This window comes from Balaenoptera physalus (assembly GCF_965194825.1).
Source record: "Balaenoptera physalus genome assembly, chromosome: 8".
NCBI lineage: Eukaryota > Metazoa > Chordata > Mammalia > Artiodactyla > Balaenopteridae > Balaenoptera > Balaenoptera physalus.
In genome coordinates, this window is record NC_138887.1 from 66,963,658 (window position 1) to 66,979,622 (window position 15,965).

At 39.6% G+C, this 15,965-nt stretch overlaps 1 protein-coding gene across 2 annotated transcripts in view; it reads left to right on the forward strand.

Annotated features, from left to right (window-relative positions):
• The first annotated feature begins 1,591 nt into the window (after positions 1-1,591).
• Positions 1,592-15,965, forward strand: part of LOC309665389 (sterile alpha motif domain-containing protein 9-like) — a 77,569-nt gene continuing 63,195 nt past the window's right edge. The window contains exon 1 of one of the 2 annotated variants that reach the window (XM_082471656.1): positions 1,592-3,166. The gene's annotated coding sequence lies outside the window, so the exon portion shown is untranslated. The remainder of the gene's footprint in view (positions 3,167-15,965) is intronic. The other variant, XM_082471657.1, reaches the window with a different exon arrangement.

Here is a 15,965-nt window from a genome sequence, read left to right on the forward strand (position 1 = left end):
ACGATATTTGTTTTTCTCTTTCTGACTTACTTCACTCTGTATGACAGTCTCTAGATCCATCCACGTCTCAACAAATGACTCAATTTCGTTCCTTTTTATGGCTGAGTAATATTCCATTGTATATATGTACCACATCTTCTTTATCCATTCGTCTGTCACTGGGCATTTAGGTTGCTTCCATGACCTGGCTATTGTAAATAGTGCTGCAATGAACATTCGGGTGCATGTGTCTTTTTGAATTACGGTTTTCTCTGGGTATATGCCCAGTAGTGGGATTGCTGGGTCATATGGTAAGTCTATTTTTAGTTTTTTAAGGAACCTCCATATTGTTCTCCATAGTGGCTGTATCAATTTACATTCCCACCAACAGTGCAAGAGGGTTCCCTTTTCTCCACACCCTCTCCAGCATTTGTTGTTTGCAGATTTTCTGATGATGCCCATTCTAACAGGAGTGAGGTGATACCTCATTGTAGTTTTGATTTGTATTTCTCTAATAATTAGTGATGTTGAGCATCTTTTCATGTGCTTCGTGGCCGTCTGTATGTCTTCTTTGAAGAAATGTCTATTTAGATCTTCTGCTCATTTTTGGATTGGGGTGTTTGTTTCTTTAATATTGAGCTGAATGAGCTGTTTATATATTTTGGAAATTAATCCTTTGTCCGTTGATTCGTTTGCAAATATTTTCTCCCATTCTGAGGGTTGTCTTTTCGTCTTGTTTATGGTTTCCTTTGCTGTGCAAAAGCTTTGAAGTTTCATTAGGTCCCATTTGTTTATTTTTGTTTTTATTTCCATTACTCTAGGAGGTGGATCAAAAAAGATCTTGCTGTGATTTATGTCAAAGAGTGTTCTTCCTATGTTTTCCTCTAAGAGTTTTATAGTGTCCAGTCTTACATTTAGGTCTCTAATCCATTTTGAGTTTGTTTTTGTGTATGGTGTTAGGGAGTATTCTAATTTCATTCTTTTACATGTAGCTGTCTAGTTTTCCCAGCACCACTTATTGAAGAGACTGTCTTTTCTCCATTGTATCTCTTTGCCTCCTTTGTCATAGATTAGTTGGCCATAGGTGCGTGGGTTTATCTCTGGGCTTTCTATCCTGTTCCATTGATCTATATTTCTGTTTTTGTGCCAGTACCATATTGTCTTGATTACTGTAGCTTTGTAGTATAGTCTGAAGTCAGGGAGTCTGATTCCTCCAGCTCCGTTTTTTTCCCTCAAGACTGCTTTGGCTATTCGGGGTCTTTTGTGTCTCCATACAAATTTTAAGATGATTTGTTCTAGCTCTGTAAAAAATGCCATTGGTAGTTTGATAGGGATTGCATTGAATCTGTAGATTGCTTTGGGTAGTAGAGTCATTTTCACAATGTTGATTCTTCCAATCCAAGAACATGGTATATCTCTCCATCTGTTGGTATCATCTTTAATTTCTTTCATCAGTGTCTTATAGTTTTCTGCATACAGGTCTTTTGTCTCCCTAGGTAGGTTTATTCCTAGGTATTTTATTCTTTTTGTTGCAGTGGTAAATGGGAGTGTTTCCATAATTTCTCTTTCAGATTTTTCATCATTAGTGTATAGGAATGCAAGAGATTTTTTTAACCAAGCTGCTGCCTTTGCTAAAATAACTGAAAGAGGAGCTAGTCATAAAAGGTTTGTTTTCTCATCTAAGAACTCAGCATGGCACCTCACTTGTACTCTTATGATTTTTATGCAGTACTACTTAGTGTAAGCACCAATAAGTAATTACACACAGTGTACTGTGATGTCAGTGAACTGTCCACAATTTTTCCAGTCATTATTTTTGAATTTTTTTCTTTTTCAAGTTATATGTTTAAAGGAAGGGAGGAAGAAACCAGCCTAAACACCAATCCACAGAGTATCAGTTAAATACTAGTTACATTGAGTTAGGGCACTATGTAACTATTAAAAAGTAAGCGATAATAACATGAGGGAAAATTCTGCACATATTATTAGCTGCAAAACAACATGTCACAGGTCAGTTTTATGGTATGATTCCTTATGTAGATAAAAAATTTTATATAAAGAAAATATTCAGGGCTTCCCTGGTGGCGCTGTGGTTAAGAATCCACCTGCCAATGCAGGGTACATGGGTTCGATCCCTGGTCTGGGAGGACCCCACATGCCACGGAGCAACTAAGCCCGTGAGGCACAACTACTGAGCCTGCGCTCTAGAGCCTGCGAGCCACAACTACTGAGCCCACCTACCACAACTACTGAAACCCGTGCGCCTAGAGCCCATGCTCCACAACAAGAGAAGCCACGACAATGCGAAGCCCATGCACTGCAACGAAGAGCAGCCCCTACTCACCGCAACTGGAGAGAGCCCACACACAGCAACGAAGGTTCAAAACAGCCAAAAATAAAAACAAACAAATTAATTAATTAATTTTTTTTAAAAAGAAAATATTCAGTAAGAAATATACTGAAGTGTCAATGGTAGCAACCCCTGGAAAGAAGAAAAGAGTAGTGGGTAGAAAGGCTTGCATTTTTTCTTTTTCACTTTACGAAAATGTGTACTGCTTGATATATGTTTACAATTTTAAAAAGGCAAAAACATTTAATAAGGAGAACCTAACATTTTAATCACACATCTGCCTGAAATTCCATTTGTTCGACAGTGTTCTGTCCTCTTCATTTACACTCTTTCTTCTTTCTTTTCATTTTCCTTGTCCCTTTCCTCCTGATGTTGCTTCTTTTTTTCTGCTTTCATTTCTCCTTGTTGCATTTCATGTCCTTCTGCCTTTAATTTCCTTTCTCCCTTCCCCCAAGCTGGATCCCTGAAAGGTAAAAATCAGAGAGTGTGGACAGGTGACATTTGTAATGGGGAGTGGCTCTGAGCATGACCCAGGGCTCCCCAAATAGAGGATTTTGGACTAACTGTGTGATTCTGGCCACTTGAGAAGAACTGTGGCCAAGATGGAAGGACATCAAGATTCATAGCCTGGCAACAAGATATTTAAAACAAAATTCTATTGATGAAACCTAGAACTTTCTTTATCAAAATATGTAGATTTGACTGTAATGGCCTGCCTGCTTCTCCAGCTGGGTTGTAAAAGAAAGAAGAAGGGTGAAACCTGGAGTGAAAGAGCCTCATCACCAAAAACAGACAGAGCTGTTTGTTACCATGGCAACTTCCAGGTTAGTCAGAACGGTGAGTGAAAGATATTACATATTTGGCGTCTTGCTTCTTATGGCTAAGAGTCTATGTCATTGAATTGAATTGAACTGAATTGAAATTGAACTGAAACACATTGCTTTGGAACACAAAAGACTAACCTGAGGCAGAGGCCTTTCATGGATTCCCTTAATTTATTGTTCAATGTATTGTGCAATATATACCAACCTCTGCCGGGCATTTAAAATATATTCTCCCTGTCTCTCAGAATAATTATATAAAGCACTATCCCTACTTTATAGATGAAGAAACTGAGGTTCAGAGAAGTTGGGTCATCTCTCCAGTGTCATCAACTAATGAGTAAATGTCTGTGTCACCTCTAGCTACCTCCTGGCCCAGTCCAGCAAAGACTGCTTTGTGAAATTATATGGAAGGCTTCATGAGGCCATATGTTTACTTACAATGTCCCCAGCTAATGCCTCTAAGTGCTAAGACAATTTAACTGGAGTTAAATAGCAGTAGAACATAGACTATTTAATTTGTTCAGTGTTCAGGTGGCTTCTCCTTTACAGATGAAAAGTAGAAAAAAATGGAGAATTTTTTTAAAAGCAGAATCAACAACCTATAATCAAAAGGAATATGTATCCCTCAATATGTGTGTATATAATATATACACATATGTACATATAAATATATTTATTTATATATAGAAACATCTATATACATATTTATATATATTCAGGCAATGTTTCCATTTCCAAACTTCTTTATCTGACAGAGAGATAAAGATAAGGTAATGGTCCTGACATTTCTAGAATTGGGTACCCAGAATTTCAACTCATATCTCTGATACCAAGCTGCTCCCAGAGTGTTGTTAGTGTAACTTTTATTTATATAAAAACAAGAAGGCACGGTGTGTGTGTGTGTGTGTGTCTGTGTCTGTGTATGTGTGTCTGTGTGTCTGTGTTTAAAGTGGCTCTGAAAGTTCTCTGAAGTAGTGGGTACTTGTTTAAACTAGTGTAAACTAGTTTTAATGAGTAGACTCAATTCTCATGTCCTCTGCATCTGATGCATTTTTATTGTGAGCGACAAAGAGTAAGGTTAGCATTTTGTGGCATATCTTTGTAAAGGCACTAAGATATATGTCTCCCATCGCTTCTCTCCCCTTCCTATCTCCCAACCATAAATTGGGGGTGATGAAAACATTTTCTACTGTCATTGCTGAAGGGAGTTACAGAGGGAAAGCCAACTCCCAGATTTTCATTTCAAGCTAAGTCAAGGCAAGCAGTATTTAATGTATATATGTTTCATCTGGATCAGCAGGGGCCATTTGGTCTTCTAAGAAAATCAGGCCGTCTGCAAGCCTGTTTGCTTCTCAGTCACTGGCCTGTTGAAATGTAGAAGTGCTAGGTAAGAAGTCACATGAACAACTCCCACTAACAGTGTAAACAGTGGACAGTGGGGGCGTGCAAAACCATCTCTAGTAGGACGCATCAGTTTGCCATTCGTATATAATTTGTTTAAATACAATTTTCACACTGCAAACTTAGAAAGGCACCATACAGCTTAGCAAATTAAGTATGTCACATAAACTCACATCCAGATTGTTACAATGTTTATCTTTATGATCAGATCATGCAAGAACTCTTTGCTTTTCTGACTCATGACTATATGTTTTCTTATTGGAAAAAACAAAAGTTATAGAAGCAGAAGAATGAAAGCTTCTGCATAAAACAATTGGTATTTTTACAAATAGTTAGCAAATGGCATGGGGAAGTATACTCCACAGTCTAGAAGAGAAGATAAATGCAAATAGGTCTTGCACTGTTACACAGTCTCAAATATGACAGTTAATACTAAAAGTATAAGATTAGAATGTTCAGCCAAGTTGATTTATAGATAAGTTAAGAACAGGAAGGATTATTTTTCTAGAATTGTTTATAGCTTGTCTATGGCTGAGATGTCCATTCAAAATCCCTTCCACGGGATTCTGGAAGCGGTTCCATTCCCTGATCTTTTAGTGCCACCTATGGTTCCAAAGTAGAAAGTGTTAGATTAAAGTATAAAATCTGTGTATTTTGAACAGTAATCTGTTTTTAAATTACCGTATTTATCATTCTATTATGTTTTGCCGTTTGGGTTTGACTAAATGAACAGAATATCTTTCTGGAGGGCAAATCTCCTAATATGCACTAGGAGATTTAAAAATGTTTAGACTCTTTAACCCAGTAATCCATGTTTAAGAAATGATGAGGGACAGAGACACATGTATAAGAATATTTACTACAGTAGTATTTAAAATAATTTAATGTTCAAATGATTATAATACATGTATGAGTTGGAATATGATGCAACCATTTAAAAAAAGTCAAAAAGAGAAAATCACCTTTAGTTGTAAGTTCTATAATTTTTATCCTTATAGAAAGAGTTCAGGTCTTTTAGAAACTGTCAAGACCCTAAAGAGATAATATAACTACACTATGCAATAGCACACCAAAAATAAAATCCATAACCCACAAAACTAAACAGCTGTGTGCCTAGAAAACAGAATTTATAAGTGTGCTGCTTGTTGTCTTTTGCATACGCACCAGTCAAGATAAATGAGACAAAGTCCCTACTTTGCAGAGAAAACAGAAGTCACCAGATAGAAACTCCTTCATTTTTCTAAAATAAAAAATAACACACCTCCCTTGTGCTTCCATCCTGGTCTGCATTTCTCTAATTATCATAGAGGGAACTAACCTCTTTACCTCTGCTTTGGCATCTACCCCCTGTTACCTACTCAAGAACTTTACACCATCCATTATCCTTTTCTTCTCTTCTGTATATTCAGTCTTTCCTATCAGTGGAGTGTGTTCCACCAGCTTTAAAATATACTCGTGTCTGATATCCAAACTAATAATAAGAATTCTTCGCTCAAACCCACATCCTCTACATCCTCACTTCTGACAACATATACTCCTATCTCTATCTCTCACTTCACAGTCAAGCTTCTTAATTTCTATATTTGTTATTACAATTTTCATACCTCCTGCTCAGGCTTAAACTCACTCCAGTCTGGTATGTGCCCCCATCACTCAATTAAAACAGCTCTCTGTAAAATCACTAATGACCTCCAGATTACTAAACATGGACTTTTTTCAGTATTCTTTGTAGTGTCTCAACAGTAGTCAACACCCTTGACCAACACCTCCTTCCTGAAACACTCACTACTCTTGGCTCCCCCCCCCCCCCACTTCTCTAGACACTCCTCTGTTTCTTTCAGTGCTCATCCTCCTCTTCTTGGCCATTGAATATCATAGCTCAGTCTTTGACCCTCTTCTCACTCTTTAATCTCTTCCTAGGAAATTCTTTATAGCTATGACTTAAATTACCACCTATATCCAGATGATTCACAAACCCTAATTTCTGGCCCAGTACTTTCTTCTGAGCTCCAGGAACACATGTAAAAAATATATATTTCTTCACTTCTTAAAGATCTCTAAGGTATCTCAATCTCTATTTAACCAAAACCTAACTCATGATTTTTCCTTCCAAACTTACTCTTTCAGTGTCCTCTTTCAGCTCTATAAATGGCCCACCACCAACCTTGTTATACACAGCAAATGCTAGAAGTCATCCTTGATGTTTCCCTCTCCTTCATCATGAACATTTAATCCATCGCCAAGCTCTGTCACTTCTACTTCCTACCTCTTAAATCCATCTTCTCTCCATCTCCACCACCATGTTAATCCGGGTCACCATTATCTCTTGTCTGCATTACTGCAATAATGTCTTATTAGTTTTAATAGTCTCAACAGTTTTATTTCTTTTTACCCAACCTGTATACCATTGATTTAATTTTTTGTCTAAATTCACTAGCTAGTACTTCCATGCAGTTTGAGATAGGAGTGGTAAGGACATCTTTGCCTTGTTCTTGATCTTAGGGGAAAAGCATCCGGTTTCTTACCATTAAGTGTGGTATTAGCTCTAGGTTTTTTGTAGATGTTCTTTATCATGCAGAGAAATTTCTCCACTACTCCTAGTTTGCTGAGAGTTTTTATTATGAATAGGTGTTGGATTTTGCCAATTACCTTTACTCAATTGACAGGATCGTATTATTATTTTTTCTCTAGCCCATTGATGTGGTGGATTGCATTAATTTTCAAATGTTGAAACAACCTTCCATAACTGAAATATATCTTACTTGGTTGTGATGTATAATTCTTTTTAAAGACTGTTGGATTTTATTTGCTAATACCTTTTTGAGGATTTTTTGCGTCTGTGTTCATGAAAGATATTGGTTTGTAATTTTCCTTTCTTTTGTCTTAGTCTAGTTTTGGTATTAGGGAATTGCTAACCTCACAGAGTGAGTCAGGATGTGTTCCCTCAGCTTCTGTTTTCTGGAAAAGATTATACACAACTGGTATTGTTTACTTTTAAAATGTCTGGTAGAAATCACCTGTGAAACCATCTAAGCATGTCCTTTCTTTTTTGGAAGGTTGTTAATTATTGATTTGATATCTTAAAAATATAGGCCTATTCATATTATCTATTTCTCCTTGTGTGAATTTTAATAATTTGTATATTGCAAGGAATTGGTCTATTTCATCAAAGATACCAAATTTGTGATCATAGGGTTGTTTGTGGTATTTCTCTTTTATCTTTTTTAATGTCAGTGGGGTAAGTAGTAATGCCCTCTCTTTCATTTCTGATATTATCCATTTATGTTTTTTCCCTTTATTAGTCTGTATTATGGGTTGAATTGTGCCCCCTCCCAAAATTCATATGTTTAAGTCCTAACTCCTAGTAATTCCTAATACCTAGGAATGTGACCTCTTTGGGAAATAGAGTCATTGCAGATGTAATTAGTTATGATTGGGTAATACCAGAGATGGGTGGGCCTCTAATCCAATGACTGGTGTCCTTGTAAAAAGAACACCATGTGAAGATACAGAGACACATACAGGGAAGGCTATGTGAAGACACAAGGGAATACTATGTACAAGGCAAAGAGTGACTTAGGCCACCAGAATCTAGAAGAGAGGCATGAAACAGACTTTCCTTCACAGCCCTCAAAAGAAGCCAACTGTCTCAACACCTTGGTTTTTGACTTCTGCCTGCAGAACTGTGAGACAATAAATTTCTTTTGTTTAAGCCACCCAGTCTGTGGTAATTTCAGTAGCCTTAGAAAATTAATATACTGAACTCTGGGAATGCATGAACTGTAGGTTTCAGAGGCTTTAAATTCCTCTAATGTTCTTGGTTTTGCATCCTCCTTAAATAGAATCTATATTTTTAAGTTCTTTTAACTATAATCCACTGTGACTATCCTGGAGCCCTGTTGATGTGGTGCTAAGGTGGGGGAGAGGGAAAGCATTCTATAATCCTATGATTAAATATCAGTTATTTAGTGGAACCTTGTCCCTGAGCTGTGACTTTCACAGCTGTTTCTTAGCTTCTCCCCCATTAGGTAAGACAGGAAGGATAGCTGGATAAATGCCATTCCCAGTAGGTGGGGTAAGACTCTGGTAGTCTTTTCCCCTGGAAAGTAGGCCTTTGTTGTGAAGAGTGCTGTAGGTTTATTTCAGAATGGTTACTTCTCTCCTCCCCTTGCCAGAGCTATAAGGCAGAATTTTCTTAGTTCTTCACCATGAATTTCCTGGAGATAAAACCCATCAAAGCATGGGGGCCCTTCTAAGACTGAAAGTTTCTCATTCTCATGCTGGTTCATGCTCAGCTTCCAGCAATTCATCAAAATGACCATTTAAGTCATGAAATTAGAAAACTTCCTAACACCATACACAAATATAAACTCAAAATGGATTAAAGACCAAATGTAAGGCCAGACACTATCAAACCCTTAGAGGAAAACATAGGCAGAACACTCTATGACATAAATCACAGCAAGCTCCTTTTTGACCCACCCCCTAAAGAAATGGAAATAAAAACAAAAATAAACAAATGGGACCTAATAAAACTTAAAAGCTTCTGCACAGCAGAGGAAACCATAAACAAGACAAAAGACAACCCTCAGAATGGGAGAAAACATTTGCAAACGAAGCAACTGACAAAGGATTAATCTCCAAAATGTACAAGCAGCTCATGCAGCTCAATATCAAAAAAACAAACAACCCAATCCAAAAATGGGCAGAAGACCTAAATAGACCTTCTTCAAAGAAGATATACAGATTGCCAACAAACACATGAAAAGATGCTCAACGTCACTAATCATTAGAGAAATGCAAATCAAAACTACAATGAGGTATCACCTCACACCAGTTAGAATGGGCATCATCAGAAAATCTACAAACAACAAATGCTGGAGAGGGTGTGGAGAAAAGGGAACCCTCTTGCACTGTTGGTGGGAATGGAAATTGATACAGCCACTATGGAGAACAGTATGGAGGCTCCTTTAAAAATTAAAAATAGAACTACCATACGACCCAGCAATCCCACTCCTGGGCATATACCCTGAGAAAACCATAATTCAAAAAGAGACATGTACCACAATGTTCATTGTGGCACTATTTACAATAGCCAGGACATGGAAGCAACCTAAGTGTCCATCGACAGATGAGTGGATAAAGTAGATGTGGCACATATATACAATGGAATATTACTCAGCCATAAAAAGAAATGAAACTGAGTTATTTGTAATGTGGTGGATGGGCCTAGAGACTGTCATACAGAGTGAAGTAAGTCAGAAAGAGAGAAACTAATACCGTATGCTAACACGAATCTAAAAAAATATATATATATATGGTCATGAAGAACCTAGGGGCAAGATGGGAATAAAAACGCAGACCTACTACAGAATGGACTTGAGAACACGGGGAGGGGGAAGGGTAAGCTGGGACAAAGTGAGAGAGTGGTAGTGTATATATGGACATATATACACAACCAAATGTAAAATAGATAGCTAGTGGGAAGCAGTCACATGGCACAGGTTGATCAGCTCGGTGCTTTGTGACCAGCTAGAAGGGTGGGATAGGGAGGGTGTGAGGGAGGGCGATGCAAGAGGGCAGAGATATGGGGATATATGTATATGTATAACTGATTCACTTTGTTATAAAGCAGAAACTAACACACCATTGTAAAGCAATTATACCCCAATAAAAACATAAAATAAAATAAAATAAAGTCTATTTTATCTGATATGAGTATTGCTACTCCAGCTCTCTGTTGATTTCCATTTGCATGGAAAATCTTTTTCCATCTCTTCACTTTCAGTCTGTATGTGTCCCTAGGTCTGAGCTGGGTCTCTTTTAGACAGCATATATATGGGTCTTGTTTTTGTATCCATTCAGCCAGCCTGTGTCTTTTGGTTGGGGCATTTAATCCATTTACATTCAAAGTTATTATCGATATGTATGTTCCTATTACCATTTTCTTAATTGTTTTGGGTTTGTTTTTGTGGGCCTTTTTCTTCTCTTGTGTTTCCCGCCTAGAGAAGTTTCTTTAGCATTTGTTGTAAAGCTGGTTTGGTGGTGCTGAATTCTCTTAGCTTTTGCTTGTCTGAAAAGCTTTTGACTTCTCCAAGGAATCTGAATGAGATCCTTGCTGGGAAGAGTAATCCTTGTAGGTTTTTCTCTTTCATCACTTTAATTATATCCTGCCACTCCCTTCTGGCCTGCCGAGTTTCCACTGAAAAATCAGCTGATAACCTTATGGGGATTCCTTTGTATGTTATTTTTTGCTTTTCCCTTGCTGCTTTTAATATGTTTTCTTTGAATTTAGTTCTTGTTAGTTTGATTAATATGTGTCTTGGTGTGTTTTTCCTAGGGTTTATCCTGTATGGGACTCTCTTTGCTTCCTGGACTTGGGTGACTATTTCCTTCCCCATGTTAGGGAAGTTTTCCACTATAATCTCTTCAAATATTTTCTCAGACCCTTTCTTTTTCTCTTCTTCTTCTAGGACCCCTATAATTCGAATGTTGGTGCATTTAGTGTTGTCCCAGAGGTCTCTGAGATTGTCTTCAATTCTTTTCATTCTTTTTTCTTTATTCTGCTCCTCGGCAGTTATTTCCACCATTCTGTCTTCCAGTTCACTTATTCGTTCTTCTTCCTCCGTTATTCTGTTACTTATTCCTTCTAGTGTATTTTTCATTTCAGTTATTGTGTTGTTCATCTCTGTTTGTTTGTTCTTTAGTTCTTCCAGATTTTTGTTAAACATTTCTTGTATTTTCTCAATCCGTGCTTCGATTCTGTTTCCGAGATTCTAGATCATCTTTACTATCATTACTCTGAATTCTTTTTCAGGTAGATTGCCTATTGCCTCTTCATTTATTTGGTCTTGGTTTTTGCCTTGCCCCTTCATCTATGACATATTTTTTTGCCATCTCATTTTTTTTTTTTTTTATGAATGGGATTGTGTTCCTGTCTTACTGGTTGTTTGGCCCGAGGCTTCCAACATTGGAGTTTGTAGGCTATTGGGTAGAGCTGGGTCTTGGTGCTGAGATGAGGACCTCCGTGAGACCTCACTCCGATGAATATTCTCTGGGGTCTGAGGTTCTCCAATTGTCCAGAGGTTCAGACTTGGGGCTCCCACCACAGGAGTTTCCACCCGACCCCAGGCTCTCAAATCAAGAACCTACAGGCCGAGTGGGGTGGCAAAAAAAAAAAAAAAGAACAATAACAAAGTAAAAAATAAAATTAGACTAGCAAACTAACAGATATGTTAGAAAGAATATAAAAATAAAAATAGAGATGAATCAACAACCAGAAAGTACATCAGTACCACAATAGTAAAAAAGAGGAGGAGGGAAAAGAACAAAAAGGGGGGGGGGGGAGGGAAAGGCCTTGGCTGTGGAGGGCAGGGCCTAAGCCAGGGCAAAGTTTGGACAGTGTGGGGGTGTCCAATGCTTAGGACCCACAGGGCTGGAAAAGACCCTGGGGGATGTGGGAGCTGGGGCTTAGGCTCAAGGAACAGAAGGGGCCCATGTGTGCCCCCACCCCTGGTCTCAGAGTGCAGGTGACCTCACCTGGGAGCCCAGCAGGCTCCCTGGGCTACAGTGGGTGAGGCAAATGCCTTCCTCTCCTCTCTTGCTCCTCCGGTCTGGGAGGACCCTTCCCACCTGCCTCTCCTGATCTCCCTGGCCTCCCTCATATGCCCCCAGGTCCCATGCAGCCTGGATGGGGCTTTGGAGTGGGGGTACTGACTTGGGAGCTCATCAGACTCCCTGGCCCGAGTGGGCCAGGTGATCGCCCTCCTCTCCTCTCCCACTCTTCCCAGAGAGTCCCTCCTGCCTGCCTCTCCTGATCTCCCTGGCCTCAGGGGCACCGATCCTGTCTGGCTTCCACTTCTCATCCCCCCTCAGTCCCCCTATGTCCTACCGGTTCACTATGGGGTTCCTCCCATCTCCTTCGGTGTCAGAGTCCCCCACCAGCAGCTGGCAGCTGCCCCAATTGTGGGGAGACGCTAACTCCACATCTTCCCATACCGCCATCTTGCGTGTGCCTCCCTTGTTGCGTTTAATGATTTTTCTTTGTCTTTAATTTTTGTCAATTTGATTACTATGTGTCTTGGCATGTTTCTCCTTGGGTTTATCCTGCCTGGGACTCTCTGCACTTCCTGGACTTGGGTTGCTATTTCCTTTCCCATGTTAGGGAAGTTTTTGACTATAATCTCTTCAAATGTTTTCTCGGGTCCTTTCTCTCTCTCTTCTCCTTCTGGGACCCCTGTAATGCGAATGTTGGTTCATTTAATATTGTCCCAGAGGTCTCTTAGGCTGTCTTCATTTCTTTTCATTCTTTTTTCTTTATTCTGTTCCATGGCAGTGAATTCCACCATTCTATCTTCCAGGTCGCTTATCTGTTCTTCTGCCTCAGTTATTCTGCTATTGATTCCCTCTAGTTCATTTTTCATTTCAGTTATTGTATTGTTCGTCTCTGTTTATTTGTTCTTTAATTCTTCTAGGTGTTTGTTCTTTAATTCTTCTAGGTGTTTGCTAAACATTTCTTGTATCTTCTCGATCTCTGCCTCCATTCTTTTTCCAAGGTCCTGGATCAGCTTCACTATCATTATTCTGAATTCTTTTTCTGAAAGGTTGCCTATCTCCACTTCATTTAATTGTTTTTCTGGTGTTTTATCTTGTTCCTTCTTCTAGTACATAGTCCTCTGCTTTTCATTTTGTCTATCTTTCTGTGATTGTGGTTTTCATTCCACAGGCTGCAGGATTGTCATTCTTATTGCTTCTGCTGTCTGCCCTCTGGTGGATGACGCTATCTAAGACGCTTGTGCAAGCTTCCTGATGGGAGGGACTGGTGGTGAGTAGAGCTGGGTGTTACTCTGGTGGGCAGAGCTCAGTAAAACTTTAATCTGCTTGTCTGCTGATGGGTGGGGCTGGGTTCCCTCTGTTGGTTGTTTGGCCTGAGGTGACCCAGCACTGGAGGCTACAGGCTCTTTGGTGGAGCTAATGGTGGACTCCAGGAGGGCTCATGCCAAGGAGTACTTCCTAGAACTTCTGCTGCCAGTGTCCTTGTTCTCACGGTGAGCCACAGCCACGCCCCACCTCTGCAGGAGACCCTCCAACACTAGCAGGTAGGTCTAGTTCAGTCACCTATGGGGTCACTGCTCCTTCCCCTGGGTCCTGGTGAGCACACTACTTTGTGTGTGCCCTCCAAGAGTGGAGTCTGTTTCCCCCAGCTCTGTCAAAGTCCTGCAATCAAATCCCACTAGCCTTCAAAGTCTGATTCTCTGGGAATTCCTCCTCCTGTTGCCGGACCCCCAGGTTGGGAAGCCTGACATGGGGCTCAGAACCTTCACTCCAGTGGGTGGACTTCTCTGGTATAATTGTTCTCCAGTTTGTGAGTCATCCACCCAGTGGTTATGGGATTTGATTTTATTGTGATTGCACCCCTCTTACCATCTCATTATGGCTTCTCCTTTGTCTTTGGATGTGGGGTATCTTTTTTGGTGAGTTCCAGTGTCTTCCTGTCGATGATTGTTCAACAGTTAGTTGTGATGCCAGTGCTCTCACAAGAGGAAGTGAGCACACGTCCTTCTACTCTGCCATCTTGAACCAACCTCCCTATCTTTTCTTATTTAACTTCTACATTTTTCATAATTTCTTGTTGTATTTGTGGATATTATCTCTTCATTTCTCTTTGATAATCCTAAACATGCTTATCAAAATTCTAATTATTTTTGTTTGGAATGTATGTATAGTTAATTTTGTTGTCCGTCTCTGACATTAGCTGCTTTCTGTGTTTTGGAATCTTGGTTTGTGAATTCATTTTAAGTGAACTCGTTCCCTCTCTCTCTCTCTCTGTCTCCCTCTATCTCTTTCTTCACCAGCTTATCATTACCACTTTGGCAAACTTGCAGTTGCTTCCACCTGGCATCCAGAATCGCACTGTGGTGATGAAGTTGTCACTGATGGAGTCCTGGGCCAGTTGTGTTGGTTCAGTTCCTGGTTGATTTCTGGTTATGAGATGATGTCTGTGTTCTCCCAATTCCCTGAGTAGGCTCAGCTTCACAGAGAGTCTGATCCCATCCCTGCCTTATGTGCTGTGGCTGTGCAATTACCTTGTGGCCTTTTTTTTCTGTGTGGGTGATTCTCAGTGTTAGCTAGAGAGTGGCCCATGGGATTTCCTCATAGCTCCCTGGTGGGAGTGATCTTGAAGGGTGGGCAATATAAACTGATCCCCCAACATCACCTCTTATTTATCAAGTCACCTCTTGGTGTTGGCACAGTGGAACCCTTTGCCAGCTCACTTCACAACGCTTGAAATTACAATCCTTTGGGGGCCAGAGCCTATTCCTTCCTGACTATCAGCCCTCATGCCCTGGGCTCTACTCCTACTATCCCAGGGAGTAGGAGGGAGCTTCTCCCTGCCCTTCACTCTCTCTCCTGAGATTATCTCAGGAGATACTTTCCTCCAAACCCTTCTCTACCTTCTCCCATCCAACTCCTAGATATCCTTGATTCCAGAGCAGGGTAATTTTTTTAAAATGATTTGACCTGATGCCATCTAATTTTAAATTCTCAATAGTCTGCACTGTACTTTGAAGTCTGACACAGGAAAATTGAAATTTTTTGAACATTGAAGCTAAAATGAGTTGTACCTTTTGGTTGCTGGGTTCTAATAGCCACCACACTCAACATATGCTCCAGGGAAAATGGTGATAATGGATCCCCTTTCCTCCACAAATCATGATTTGGCTGGGAAACATCCTTGGCAAGGAAGAAAAGTACAGTAGATCATTTTATTTTTCCAGTTATTTGTTTCTACATAGCTTAGCTTGCCATTTAAATAAAACGTGCACAGAAGCTCACATGAAAAGTTTAATACATGCCATGTTTAAAACTCTCATGTTTTCTGAGAGGGTATTAATGAATTTATTTATTACATTTAAATCATTGGGTCATCTGCCATTTAATTTAATGTAAGGAGATTTAAGTGATCTAATTTTATTTGGTCCCGTATCAGGAAGCATGCTATGTAATAGACACCATGTGGAAGGGGTACTATTAGCATCATTCTCCTAATCAGGTTAAGCCCAGAAACATTGATTCCAAGAGAGACCATCCCCATCTACCCTGAGATAGATCCCATAGTTATTGTATTTCAAGTATATATACATTTTTTTTTCAGAGGATTAGGTCACCTTTAAAGTGCCTTTTTTTCACTTGCCTCTTCATCAACTGTTCTCATTCTCTTCATAGACAAAGAGAGAAAAAGAGGTGAAACCTATAGATTATAATTACTGATCTGAACTGTGTGTGAAAAGATAGACTTAACAGAAGCTCTCCATGTACCATACTTTCCAGTGTGTAACGCCCTCCATGGATCTTACCTATTACTTTCCTTTTTCGGCTTTCATTGCTAGAGATATTTCACTGAAGGAAAA